A 14025-nucleotide genomic window follows, 5' to 3' on the forward strand; every position below is an offset into this window, starting at 1 on the left:
GAGAAGAAAAACAGGATAAATTGTTAGTAACATATCACTGATGGCAACTACACTAAACTTATTTTATCAGAAAGGCTATGTACTATTTCTGTTGGTTTCATATTCCCTTCATTCTCTGGTCAGAAATTCTGGATGACATTGTTTTCATATAACTGCTTGAGACTGCAGTTTTTTGCACTATTTCAGGCATAATATATATATAATACCTGTTTTATTGTCATTCTAAATAAATACAGTCTCCTTAGAAGGTGAAAGTCAATTTTATTCTAGTGTTCATATGGTGTTTTCCCATTGAGATACTGTTTCATTCTACAGAGGGTGTAAGAATTGGCCAAGTTATTTTTAGGAATGGAGAACACATTTCTCCCAAGGTAATGGGACACCATGAGGCGTGCTCTTGCATATTGCTTCCTTTCCTAATTAAACGGAATGTGAGAGGGAAAGTAAGTTGACATTGTTAAAGTAAATGACCCAATGCTTTAGTAATGAAGACACATCTAGGCTGAAGTTTATTGTTTTAATTTTCATCGTGAGCAATTTCAGCCCTACCGGGTAAGTTGCTTCAAGTGTCCTGCCGTGTACTGTCTCCATTGTGCTAACAGTGAAGCCCACTGATCCTGTGAAAACAAAACTCTCTGTGACAAGTTGTACTTTGGAATGAAGTGGTTTATTTATATGTAAGGTAAATTAATATTGGACATTTATTAAATCTAGCTTTTAACAAGGTGTCGTAAGTGGGGTTCTTCAGAGGGCAGAGATATTGGGAGACTAAAAGTTGTGTAAATTATGCCCCATAAAAATATAGATGAGGCTCAGATGCTTTTGGATTAAATATCCATTACTGAATATTTACATAATGCATGTGAAAGTGCTTTTAAAATAAAAACTCTTTTTATATAGATGGAAACTATGGCCAGATTCTCCCAAATGATACCCTGTAGAATACTTCAAAGCAGTCTCTGTAGCCTTAGAGCAGAGAATTCTATCATTCCTACAAAGGAAGGAAAAGACTGATTACGTTACACAGTCCAAACCCACCCCATTCAAATCATTTTGGCAATCTAAACCAGTTCAAACCTTACTCAACTTTTAGTTGAGGGCCTAAATTTCTGTGATTTATAAATATATAATTCAAAAAAACAAAACCAAAAAAAAAAAAAAAGACAAATTTTGAACTTCCATTCTCCTTCGAAAAGTATTACATACTCAACAGGTAAATTATATAGAATCATTTGACTGTAATAAACAGGAGTAGATCACTTTTTACTTTCATGATTGGAGAAGGAAATGGCAACCCACTCCAGTGTTCTTGCCTGGAGAATCCCAGGGACAGGGGAGCCTGGTGGGCTGCCGTCTATGGGGTTACACAGAGTCGGACACGACTGAAGCGACTTAGCAGCAGCAGCAGAGAGTTGGATTTATATTCCAACTCTGCTATTTACTAGTTGTATGATCTTGGATTTCCCAATCTTGGGCTTCCCAGGGGGCACTAGTGGTAAAGAACCCGATCTCCTGGAAGAAGTCATGGCAATCCAGTCCAGTATTCTTGCCTGGAGAATCCCATGGACAGAGGAGCCTGCTGGGCTGCAGTCCATAGGGTCACACAGAGTCTGAAACAACTTAGCACACACGCATGATCTTGGACAAATCATTTTCAGTCTGTGCTTTATTGTTTTTTATCAGTTTTTATGATAGTCTAACTTCTACCTTGAAGAATTTACTTAAGAATTAAATGAGATCATGCAAGCAACAATTCCAGGATTTGACATGACTGAATTACTTCCTCCTACAAAAATCATTAGTTTCATATTGAAGGCAGTTAACTCAATTACTTATGTTAATCTATGGAAATCTCTATGTAGAGAAATAAAAATAATGTGAATATAATTTTCACATAGTTTTGTGGTCTATTTTGATATTCTATGTTTCTAATATTTCACTATAGAATTTAGACATGAAAGGATATCCACATTTGGAATTGGGTGATTTAACTCCCTCATTTTACAGATAAAAATGTTCAGAGAGAGATAACAAATACAATTAAACATGTAATCCAACTAGTTAGTGGTAGAATTGAGACTACAGGTGAAATCTCTCTCTCTCTCTGTTTTTTTTTCTTTTTTCTATTGGAGTGGGTAGCCATTCCCTTCTTCAGGGGATCTTCCCGACCCAGGGATTGTACCAGGTCTCCTGCATTGCAGACGGGTTCTTTACCATCTGAGCCACCAGGGAAGCACTGAATTCATAGTACTTCAAACAAAATGATCAAACTCCTGTTCAAAATGAAGATCTTGATTTCAAGTAGCTGAAAAAAATGCCCACTTTCACTCACTATGACAATTTCATTCTGTAGGTGTGCATCACAATCACTTGCACTTATTCAAAGTAGAATATCATTCTGGAATAATTCCAGTCAAAATTTTGACTTAGTTTAGTCTAACCTTTGCAGTATTTAGGACAGTTGTGGATTAACAAAACAAACATTACTGGCAGAGACCTAGAGTAGTGATTGGATAGCTTTACCACATAACAGATTGCATTGTTGACTTCAGGTGTTAGAAGAAGAGAAGGGCTGAGGGCCACTTTCGAGACTGAGCACGTAGGAGCCATCTGAACTTAATAATATTGGCATATAACTTCCCTAGAGGCAAAGAAGTAATTAAAAGCTTTGTTGTAAAAGTCCATCTATTGTGACTCACAAGCAGGTGAAACTAGCATATGATAAGAGTGAGCAGAGATGCTGATAATAGCATAAGTAATGAAAAGTAAGAAGGGCTACTAATAATTTCTGCAACAACTGGAACTTAGATTTGCTTTGAATGTTCACACGGATAATAAATCAAAATATATCACCAGACTGAATAACTCACTACTTCCTTTTCGAAAGAAAATAAATAATGGTCATACATACAATGTACATTTAACCATGTTTCTTGTATCCCCAGCTATTTGTAAGGCCTCCCCAGACAGCCATTTTGCTTTTTTTGCATTTCTTATCTATGTGGATGCCCTTGATCCCTGTCTCCTGTACAATGTCACGAACCTCAGTCCATAGTTCGTCAGGCACTCTATCTATCAGATCTAGTCCGTTAAATCTATGTCTCACTTTCACTGTATAATCATAAGGGATTTGATTTTGGTCATACCTGAATGGTCTAGTGGTTTTCCCTACTTTCTTCAACTTAAGTCTGAATTTGGCAATAAGCAGTTCATGATCTGAGCCATAGTCAGCTCCTGGTCTTGTTTTCGCTGAGTGTATAGAGCTTCTCCATCTTTGGCTGCAAAGAATATAATCAATCTGATTTCGGTGTTGACCATCTGGTGATGTCCATGTGTAGAGTCTTCTCTTGTGTTGTTGGAAGAGGGTGTTTGCTATGACCAGTGCATTTTCTTGGCAAAACTCTATTAGTCTTTGCCCTGCTTCATCCCGTATTCCAAGGCCAAATTTGCCTGTTACTCCAGGTGTTTCTTGACTTCCTACTTTTTCATTCCAGTCCCCTATAATGAAAAGGACATCTTTTTTGGGTGTTAGTTCTAAAAGGTCTTGTAGGTCTTCACAAAACCATTTAACTTCAGCTTTTTCAGTGTTACTCGTTGGGGCATAGACTTGGATTACTGTGATATTGAATGGTTTGCCTTGGAAACGAACAGACATCATTCTGTCATTTTTGAGATTGCATCCAAGTACTGCATTTCAAACTCTTTTCTTAACCATGATGGCTACTCCACTTCTTCTGAGGGATTCCTGCCTGTAGTAGTAGATGTAATGGTCATCTGAGTTAATTTCACCTATTCTAGTCCATTTTAGTTTGCTGATTGCTAGAATGTTGACATTCACTCTTGCCAGCTCTTGTTTGACCACTTCCAATTTGCCTTGATTCGTGGACCTGACATTCCAAGTTCCTATGAAATATTGCTCTTTACAGCATTGGACCTTGCTTCTATCACCAGTCACATCCACAGCTGGGTATTGTTTTTGCTTTGGCTCCATCACTTCATTCTTTCTGGAGTTATTTCTCCACTGATCTCCAGTAGCATATTGGGCACCTACTGACCTGGGGAGTTCCTCTTTCAGTATGCTATCATTTTGCCTTTTCCTACTGTTCATGGGGTTCTCAAGGCAAGAATACTGAAGTGGTTTGCCATTCCCTTCTCCAGTGGACCACATCAAGCAAAGGAGAAAAGGAAAGAAAAAGCATCTGAATTCAGAGATCTAAAGAATAGCAAAAAGAGATAAGAAAGACTTCCTCAGCAATCAATGTAAAGAAATAGAGGAAAACAACAGAATGGAAAGACTAGAGATCTCTTCAGAAAATTCGAGATACCAAGGGCACATTTCATGAAAAGATGGGCTCGATAAAGGACAGAAATGGTATGGACATAACAGAAGCAGAAGATATTAAGAAGAAGTGACAAGAATACACAGAAGAACTGTACAAAAAAGATCTTCACAACCCAGATAATCACGATGGTGTGATCACTCATCTAGAGCCAGACATCCTGGAATGTGAAGTCAACTGGGCCTTAGAAAGCATCACTACGAACAAAGCTGTTGGAGGTGATGGCATTCCAGTTGAGCTATTTCAAATCCTGAAAGATGATGCTGTGAAAGTGCTGCACTCCATGTGCCAGCACATTTGGAAAACTCAGCAGTGGCCACAGGACTGGAAAAGGTCAGTTTTCATTCCAATCCCAAAGAAAGGCAATGCCAAAGAATGCTCATACTACTGCACAATTGCACTCATTTCACACTCTAGTAAAGTAATGCTAAAGATTCTCCAAGCCAGGCTTCAGCAATACATGAACTGAATTCCTGAAGTTCAAGCTGGTTTTAGAAAAGGCAGAGGAACCAGAGATCAAATTGCCTACATCTGCTGGATCATTGAAAAAGCAAGACAGTTCCAGAAAAACATCTATTTCTGCTTTCTTGACTATTCCAAAGCCTTTGGCTGTGTGGATCACAATAAACTGTGGAAAATTCTGAAAGAGATAGGAATACCAGACCACCTTATCTGCCTCTTGAGAAATTTGTATGCAGGTCAGAAAGCAACAGTTAGAACTGGACATGGAACAACAGACTGGTTCCAAATAGGAAAAGGAGTACGTCAAGGCTGTATATTGTCACCCTGCTTATTTAGATTATATGCAGAGTACATCATGAGAAACGCTGGACTGGAAGAAACACAAGCTGGCATCAAGATTGCCAGGAGAAATATCAATAACCTCAGGTATGCAGATGACACCACCCTTATGGCAGAAAGTGAAGAGGAACTCAAAACCTCTTGATGAAAGTGAAAGTGGAGAGTGAAAAAGTTGAATTAAAGCTCAACATGCAGAAAACGAAGATCATGGCATCCGGTCCCATCACTTCATGGGAAATAGATGGGGAAACAGTGAAAACAGTGTCAGACTTTATTTGGGAGGGGCTCTAAAATCACTGCATATGGTGACTGCAGCCATGAAATTAAAAGACACTTACTCCTTGGAAGGAAAGTTATGACCAACCTAGATAGCATATTCAAAAGCAGAGACATTACTTTGCCAACAAAGGTTCATTTAGTCAAGGCTATGGTTTTTCCTGTGGTCATGTATGGATGTGAGAGTTGGACTGTGAAGAAGGCTGAGCACCAAAAAATTGATGCTTTTGAACTGTGGTGTTGGAGAAGACTCTTGAGAGTCCCTTGGACTGCAAGGAGATCCAACCAGTCCATTCTGAAGGAGATCAGCCCTGGGATTTCTTTGGAAGGATTGATGCTAAAGCTGAAACTCCAGTACTTTGGCCACCTAATGTGAAGAGTTGACTCACTGGAAAAGACTCTGATGCTGGAAGGGACTGGGGGCAGGAGGAGAAGGGGATGACAGAGGATGAGATGGCTGGATGGCATCACCGACTCAGTCGCTCAGTTGTGTCCGACTCTTTGTGACCCCATGAATCGCAGCACGCCAGGCCTCCCTGTCCATCACCAACTCCCAGAGTTCACTCAGAATCACGTCCATTGAGTCGGTGATGCCATCCAGCCATCTCATCCTCTGTCATCCCCTTTTCCTCCTGCCCCCAATCCCTCCCAGCATCAGAGTCTTTTCCAGTGAGTCAACTCTTCACATGAGGTGGCCAAAGTACTGGAGTTTCAGCTTTAGCATCATTCCTTCCAAAGAATACCCAGGGCTGATCTCTTTTAGAATGGACTGGTTGGATCTCCGTGCAGTCCAAGGGACTCTTAAGAGGCTTCTCCAACACCACAGTTCAAAAGCATCAATTATTCAGCGCTCAGCTTTCTTCACAGTCCAACTCTCACATCCATACTGAGTCTAATTATCACCTTGCCACACGTTGCACTTTTCCACTTGCACATTCCTGCTCACACTGATCCACGTTTTAAAAGGCCATTTTGATCCTCATCTCAGCAGGCCCCAGCACCTACATCATGTTTATATGTTGAAGAGGACAACTTCTCTGATGGCACCAGGAAATAATCCTTTCTTCTGAGTAACCAGAGCACTAGTTATCTCTACCCCATTTCCTAAATTATGGTTTGTGATACAACACTACTCCTTTAAGATAATAAATGTTAGGAACAAATATCTAATAACTTTTGGAAACCTTAATATACATATGTTAAAATACATTCTTATCAACATTTCTCCAAGTCACGTTAGGTAGAATGCAGCTCTGATTGTGGAACTCATGCTGTACAAAGCATCTAAAGGAACTAGCATTTCACCACTTTGTGAGAAAACACTTGCTTATGGTAATTTTACAAGATAGATTTATAGCCTGAGTTATCCTTTTGTTTTTCCACATAGGTATTTTACTCTTGGAGCTGAACATGTTTCCTTCTTTGTTGATTTCTAGAATTTTTGTATTTCCATTACTGTTTTAACCTTATTCCTGGTACCATATTACTGTTTTATTTTTATTTCCCTCTGTGTCATATGTACTATATCCACTTTTTTGTAAATGTACGCATATTTCTTAAAATGGAGGTCTCCAACATTTTTGGCACCAGAGACCGGTTTCATGGAAGGCTATTTTTCCACAGATGAGGGAGGGGAATGGCTTCAGGATTCAAGTGCATGACATTTGCTGTGCATTTTATTTCTATTATTATTATATCAGCTCGACCTCAGCTCATCAGGCATTTTGTTGTTATTTAGTCACTGATTTGTTTCTGACTCTGCTGTCCCATGAAGCAAGTCAGGCTTCCCTTTGCTTCACTATTTCCCCCTACCCCATACCCTGATACAATACTCTAGGCTACTGTGTTAATTTCCTATTATTGCTGTAACTAATTGGCACCAACTCAGTCACTTAAAACAGCACAATTTTATTATCTTAACATTCTGGAGGTCAAAATGGTCTCACTGAAATGTTAGCAGTGCAGTGGTCCTTTTCGACAGCTTTAGGAAGAATCCATTTTCTCTCTCTCTCTCTTTTTTTTTTTTTTAGATATGAATGTCTGCTCCTGCCCACACTCTCTGGCAAATCCCTTCCATCTTCAGAGCCAGCAGTGGTGTGCAAGTGCTCTCACCCTGACTCCACCTCTCCTGCCTCCCTTGTTCACATTATAAGGGCTGTTTGATTACATTAGGCTCACTGGATAACCCAAACTGATTTTCTCATCTCAAAGTCTTAATTTCATCTACATCCTTAATTCTCCTTTCCTTGTAATACAACATATTCATAATTTCTGGGTATAAGAATTTGAATATCTCTGTGGAAGGGCAAGGTGTCATTCATTTGCCTACAACAAACTGTTTTGAACTAAGTTATAACATACAATGTATAAAATAAGTCAAATGTATAAAAAATGAAAGAAATAAAAAATAAATAATAATTGAGATGTCACAAGCAGTGCATGATTTATCTTCTTACATAGATTATAAGTGGTTAGGCAAGTTGGTCTTAACTTCTCCTATTTCCCCTCAGTGCCTGAAACAGATTTTTATCTACAACCAATTTTCAGTAAACAATTTAAATAAATGCCAACTTACATAATTCTATCTCCACTATTCCTCAGACCGATATACACATATATTTGCAAACTACAATTTACATATTATTGTCTCCAGCTATTTAAATACTTTGATAAACGCCATATGTTTCTATGTAAATCCTGCTTTTTCCCTTATCTGTTTAGTATAATTTTTGATCCATCTAAGCTAAATGCTCTATTCTGTTCTAGCACTTATGAATTAAAGGTTGATTCATGTTCAAAAGCTATAATACTAGAATATTTTGAAAGGAAGAAAGTAAGGTTAGTGAAAGTGGGAGTCACTCAGTCGTGTCCAACTCTTTGGGACCCCATGGACTATACAGCCCATGGAATTCCCCAGGCCAGAATACTGGAGTGGGTAGCCTTTCCCTCCTCCAGGGTATCTTCCCAACCCAAGGATTGAACCCAGGTCCCCGGCATTGGAGGCAGATTCTTTACCAGCTGAACCACAAGGGAAGCCCAAGAGTACTCAAGTGGGTAGCCTATCCCTGCTCCAGGGGATCTTCCTGAGCCAGAATGGAACCAGGGTCTCCTGCACTGCAGGCAGATTTTTTCACCAACTGAGCTATGAGTGAAGGCCAGTGGTGATACTACAAATTGTGCTTTTTAAATATCACATAATGTGTTAATATTTGAAAGATCTGTTTAACTCAGTAAATCAACATTTTCCAAAAGATAATAGATTTTAAGAGTATGAAAAGTTTATGGATATGGCTTCAGATGCACCTTGCAACTAACCTTTAGGAAGCTACCTCTTGCCCAATTTTGGTGTAGCATCAGGAGAAAAGCCAAAATTATCAGAAAAGGCTATAAAATACTCCTATTTCTTCCAACTAAATATTGCCATGAGACAATATTCTTCATACAGGTCAACCAAAACAACGCATCACATCAAGCTGCATTCAGAAGCAGATGTAAAAAAAAAAGCTGTCGTCTATTAAGACACACACAAAGAGAAGTCTGTAGCCTTTGTGAGACCGGGGTGGGAGGTGGCAACCTCTAGGGAAGAGCTGCCTTGGATGGAGGTAAGCCTTTGGAGGAGCACCAGGAGGGGCAGCAGGAAGGAGGACCGGGAGGCCTGGGTCTTCCCCACCTCTGCCCAGAGAGGGCTGCGCTGTGGGGAGACCAGAACATTCTTTGCCTGGAGGAGGCAGTGACCATGGACACTGATGTGGCCAAAATGCTTGGGAAGAGAGCTCTGTCTCCCCAGGATTCTCCCTTTTCCCAAGAAAGCAAGAGTAGTTGTTAAATTTTCTTTCTCAAGGATGTTAATGTGACCTGGGAAGAATATATAAAATATAAACTTAGCATTAGTCTATACTACATATGCTATATACTGTATCAGTTCAGTTCAGTTCAGTTACTATATAATATATAATGTTGTTTATTCACTGAGTTGTGTCTGACTCCTTTGTGACCACATGGACTCTTGCCTCCTAGGGTCCTCGGTCCATAGGATTTCTCAGGCAAGAATACTGGAGTGTGTTGTCCTTTCCTTCTTCAGAGTAACTTTCCAACCCAGTGATCAAATCCATGTCTCCTGCATTGGAAGGTGAATTCTTTACCACTGAGCCATATATACAAGATTCAGAAAACTAAGATCATAGAAGCTGGTCCCATCATTTCATGGCAAATAGATGGGGAAACAATGGAAACAGTGGCTGATGTTATTTTGGGGGGCTCCAAAATCACTGCAGATGGTGACTACCACCATTAAATTGCTCCCTAGAAGAAAAGTTATGACCAAGCTAGAAAGCATATTAAAAAGCAGAAACATTACTTTGCTGACAAAGGTCCATCTAATCAAGGCTATGGTTTTTCCAGTGGTCATGTATGGATGTGAGAGTTGGACTAGAAAGAAAGCTGAGTGCCGAAGAATTGATGCTTTTGAATTGTGGTGTTGGAAAAGACTCTTGAGAGTCCCTTAGAATGCAAGGAGAGCCAACCAGTCTATTCCAAAGAAAATCGGTCCTGAATATTCTTTGAAATGACTGATGCTGAAGCTGAAACTCCAATGCTTTGGCCACCTGATGTGAAGAACTGACTCATTGGAAAAGACCTTGATGCTGGAAAAGATTGAAGTAAGGAGGAGAAGGGGACAACAGAGGATGAGATAGATGGATGGCATCACTGACTCGATGGACATGAGTTTGAGCAAGCTCCGGGAGTTGGTGATGGACAGGGAGGCCTGGTGTGCTGCAGTCCATGGAGTCACAAAGAGTCGGACATGAATAAGCGACTGAAATGAATTGAGGCATATACTATATAATATATATGCTGTTTATAATTAACTTTTGGAACTTAGTTCAATGATTTAGAATTTTTAGCTTAATTAAAGTAACAGGAATAGACTTAGTCCTTTATTGTTTTCCAATCTCCTGTACAAATTTGAGTAAAGAACAATAAATATTTATCATGACTTAGGATTTATATTCGGAGAAGGCAATGGCACCCCACTCCAGTACTCTTGCCTGGAAAATCCCATGGACGGAGGAGCCTGGTAGGCTGCAGTCCATGGGGTCGCTAAGAGTCAGACACGACTGAGCGACTTCACTTTCTCTTTTTACTTTCATGCATTGGAGAAGGAAATGGCAACCCACTCCAGTGTTCTTGCCTGGAGAATCCCAGGGATGGGGGAGCCTGGTGGGCTGCCGTCTATGGGGTCACACAGAGTCAGACACGACTGAAGTGACTTAGCATAGCATAGCATAAAATTTATATTTGCTGCTGTTATTCAGAAAATGTATAATGTTAATAAAAAATGAGAAAAGTTCAGTATCCTCTGTATTTATAACTGATTAAGAAACTCTATAGCATATTTCATTGGGAGAATGTGAAATAATCCCTTTAGAGCAGTGGTTTTCAAAGCTGAAAACCATAAGAATCTCTGAAAATCTCAGTGCCCCTCCCTGCCCTCCAAAAAAGATTAAGTTCAACTACCTGTTTTAGAGAATTGACAGACAGTTGCACAGGTAATTTAAAATGGACAAATCAGATATTAGCTTAACTGAGCACTGGTTCTTTGGTATCTTTTATTTAGTACTTGTGAAAGGGAACAAAATAAAATTCTTAACTATTAAGTTTAAAAAAAAAAAACTCACTATCCAAGTTTACAGTTTAAACCAATGAAATCAAAGTGAAATTCTAATGCATGGACAGAGAGAGTTTCAAAAATTAATGGTCTTACCTTGGGGATTGATTTCCAGAAGCAAGTAATAATAAGAAATCTTTAGATAAATCTCCACTTACTAATTTATTCTCTAAATTAATCTTAGCAAGATTGCTCAATGTTTAAAATTCTGAACTTGCAACCATTCCCATCTGCAAAAGAGATTCACTTCTTCAGTGCTGACCCTTTTTTCCTTTTTGAATCATTCATCTTTACTTCAGAATCACACAGGAAGATTCAATCTAAAAATTCAACAATAGATTTCACATGATCTTATAATTTTATCAAGCTAATTAGAAGTTCTTAGTTTATGTATGAGTGTGTAACTACTGGGATTAATAATTGCAAAATCCAAAAGAAAGAATGAGTGTAGGTTTAGTTACAGATGGTAACATTTAAAATATGGAGATTTGTTAAGAACTCACATTACATGTAACACAGTTTTATGAGACAGGAGCTATTACTATTTTTTTTTTTTTCATTTTCTTTATTTTAGTGGATGCCTATTCTGAAAAAATGTAAGACTCTCCATAGGCCACACAGCTTCTACATCTAAAAATTTTGATTATGAACCAAGTCAGTCTAAATTCAGAACGTGTACCTTCACCCACCGTATCATAGAAAAACTTAAGTCATAACATTGTTAATTGACCATACCCCAATACAAAAATATTTTTGGTGTTAAGAAACAAAATGTAAAAAAAGAAAAAAAATTGTAATTGTAAGAAACTGAAATATAACCAAGCATTTTTGAGCAGTAGTGGCAACCCTTTCAGGAAGCAGTTTATTTTGTTTCTATGAAAAACTAAAAAGGCAGCCTTTACTAAACCAGCAGAGAAATACAATATTCCTCAAACATTAAGAGGCAGCTGCAGGAAGCATTTTGTAAACATATGGTATTTGTATAATTAATGTTTAAGTAGAGAATTAGCTTACAGTTACATAATTACAGTTAGAAAACCTGAAATTTCCCAAGCTGAATTCATAGTACCTCTTTTTTCTTCAAACCTATCTGTTCCTATATTTTTTCCCCAGTGCATACAACTAGAATATTGATTGCTCAATTCATCTTTGGAATATATTCTGCATGCTGCTGCTGCTGCTAAGTTGCTTCAGTCGTGTCCGACTCTTTGCGACCCCATGGACTGCAGCCTACCAGGCTCCTCTGCCCATGGGATTTTCCAGGCAAGAGTACTGGAGTGGGGTGCCATTGCCTTCTCCGATATTCTGCATAAGTTCTTTGTTTTCATCCAGGCTTCCCACATCCCATACTTTAGACATCTCTCCCTGCTTTAATTGCCACTACTTGGTTTAGACGTATGTCCATCTACACCTTCAACACTGTGATGGCTGCCTGCTTACCCTATGGGTCCAGTACATTTTCCATTGTCCTGGCAGGTGGCCTCATCTAAAATGGAGATGTAATCATGTGGGTTTTGGTTTTTATTTTTGCTTAAAGTATTTCAATAAATTCTAGGTTAAAATACTGAAATAATCTTTGAGAAGAAATCTAATGTCCTTAAGAATAGCACTATTGTTTATAACCTAACTATGCTTTTTTAGTCTCATTCCAAATTTTAATTCTAATGCACTTCTTTACTTCTAATAATTAATTTTTGTGGCTCCTTTTATGAGGAAATCTTAGAAAACCTCTCATTCTCCTGGATATATCCTTTATATATTTTCTGGCAATTCATCTAAGTATTCCTTTTCTCAGGAGTTACTTATTCAAATTTCCAGCAACAATATAACCAACATCCAACATTATATATTTTCCTATGTGACAGCAAATTCTAAAATCAGCTGCCAACTTAATGTGATGCAATGGCAGAAAGAAGCAAATGTAAATGGAAAAAAGAGAAAAAAAAAGTGGAGTATTAACACTTAGACAAAATCTCTACTTTTCCATTCTATTGTTTTCCTCTATTTCTTTGCACTGATTACTGAGGAAGGCTTTCTTATCCCTCCTTGCTATTCTTTGGAGCTCTACATTCAAATGACTATATCTTTCCTTTTCTCCTTTGGCTTTAGCTTCTCTTCTTTTCTCAGCTATTTGTAAGACTGCCTCAGACAACCATTTTTTATTCTTGCACTTTTTTTTCCCCTTGGGGATGAAGCTGTTAAAAGGGCTGCATTCAATACACGAGCAAATATGGAAAACTCAGCAGTGGCCACAGGACTGGAAAAGGTCAGTTTTCATTCCAATCCTAAAGAAAGGCAATCCCAAAGAATGTTCAAACTACTGCACAGCTGCACTCATCTCACACGCTAGCAAAGTAATGCTCAAAATTCTCCAAGTCAGGCTTCAACAGTATGTGAACCATGAATTTCCAGATGTTCAAACTGGATTTAGAAAAAGCAGAGGAAGCAGCAATCAAATTGCCATCTATTGGATCATTGAAAAAGCAAGAGAGTTCCAGAAAAACATCTACTTCTGCTTTATTGACTATACCAAAGCCTTTGACTGTGTGGATCACAACAAATTGTGGAAAAGTCTTTAAGAGATGGGAATACCAGACCACCTTACCTGCCTCCTGAGAAATTTGTATGCAGGTCAAGAAGCAACAGTTAGAACTGGACATGGAACAATAGACTGGTTCCATTTTGGGAAAGGAGTATGTCAAGAGTGTATATTGTCACCCTGTTTATTTAACTTATATGCAGATTACATCATGCGAAATTCCCAGCTGGTTGAAACACAAGCTGGAATTAAGATTGCCAGGGGGAGAAATATCAATAACCTCAGATATGCAGATGACACCACCCTTATGGCAGAAAGTGAAGAGGAACTAATGAACCTTTTGATGAAAGTGAAGAAGGAAAGTGAAAAAGTTGAATTAAAACTCAACATTCAGAAAACTA

This window comes from Bos grunniens, chromosome 12 (assembly GCF_055505025.1).
Source record: "Bos grunniens cultivar Pamir isolate PY7600 chromosome 12, Bosgru_T2T1.0, whole genome shotgun sequence".
In the NCBI taxonomy this organism is placed as follows: Eukaryota; Metazoa; Chordata; class Mammalia; order Artiodactyla; family Bovidae; genus Bos; species Bos grunniens.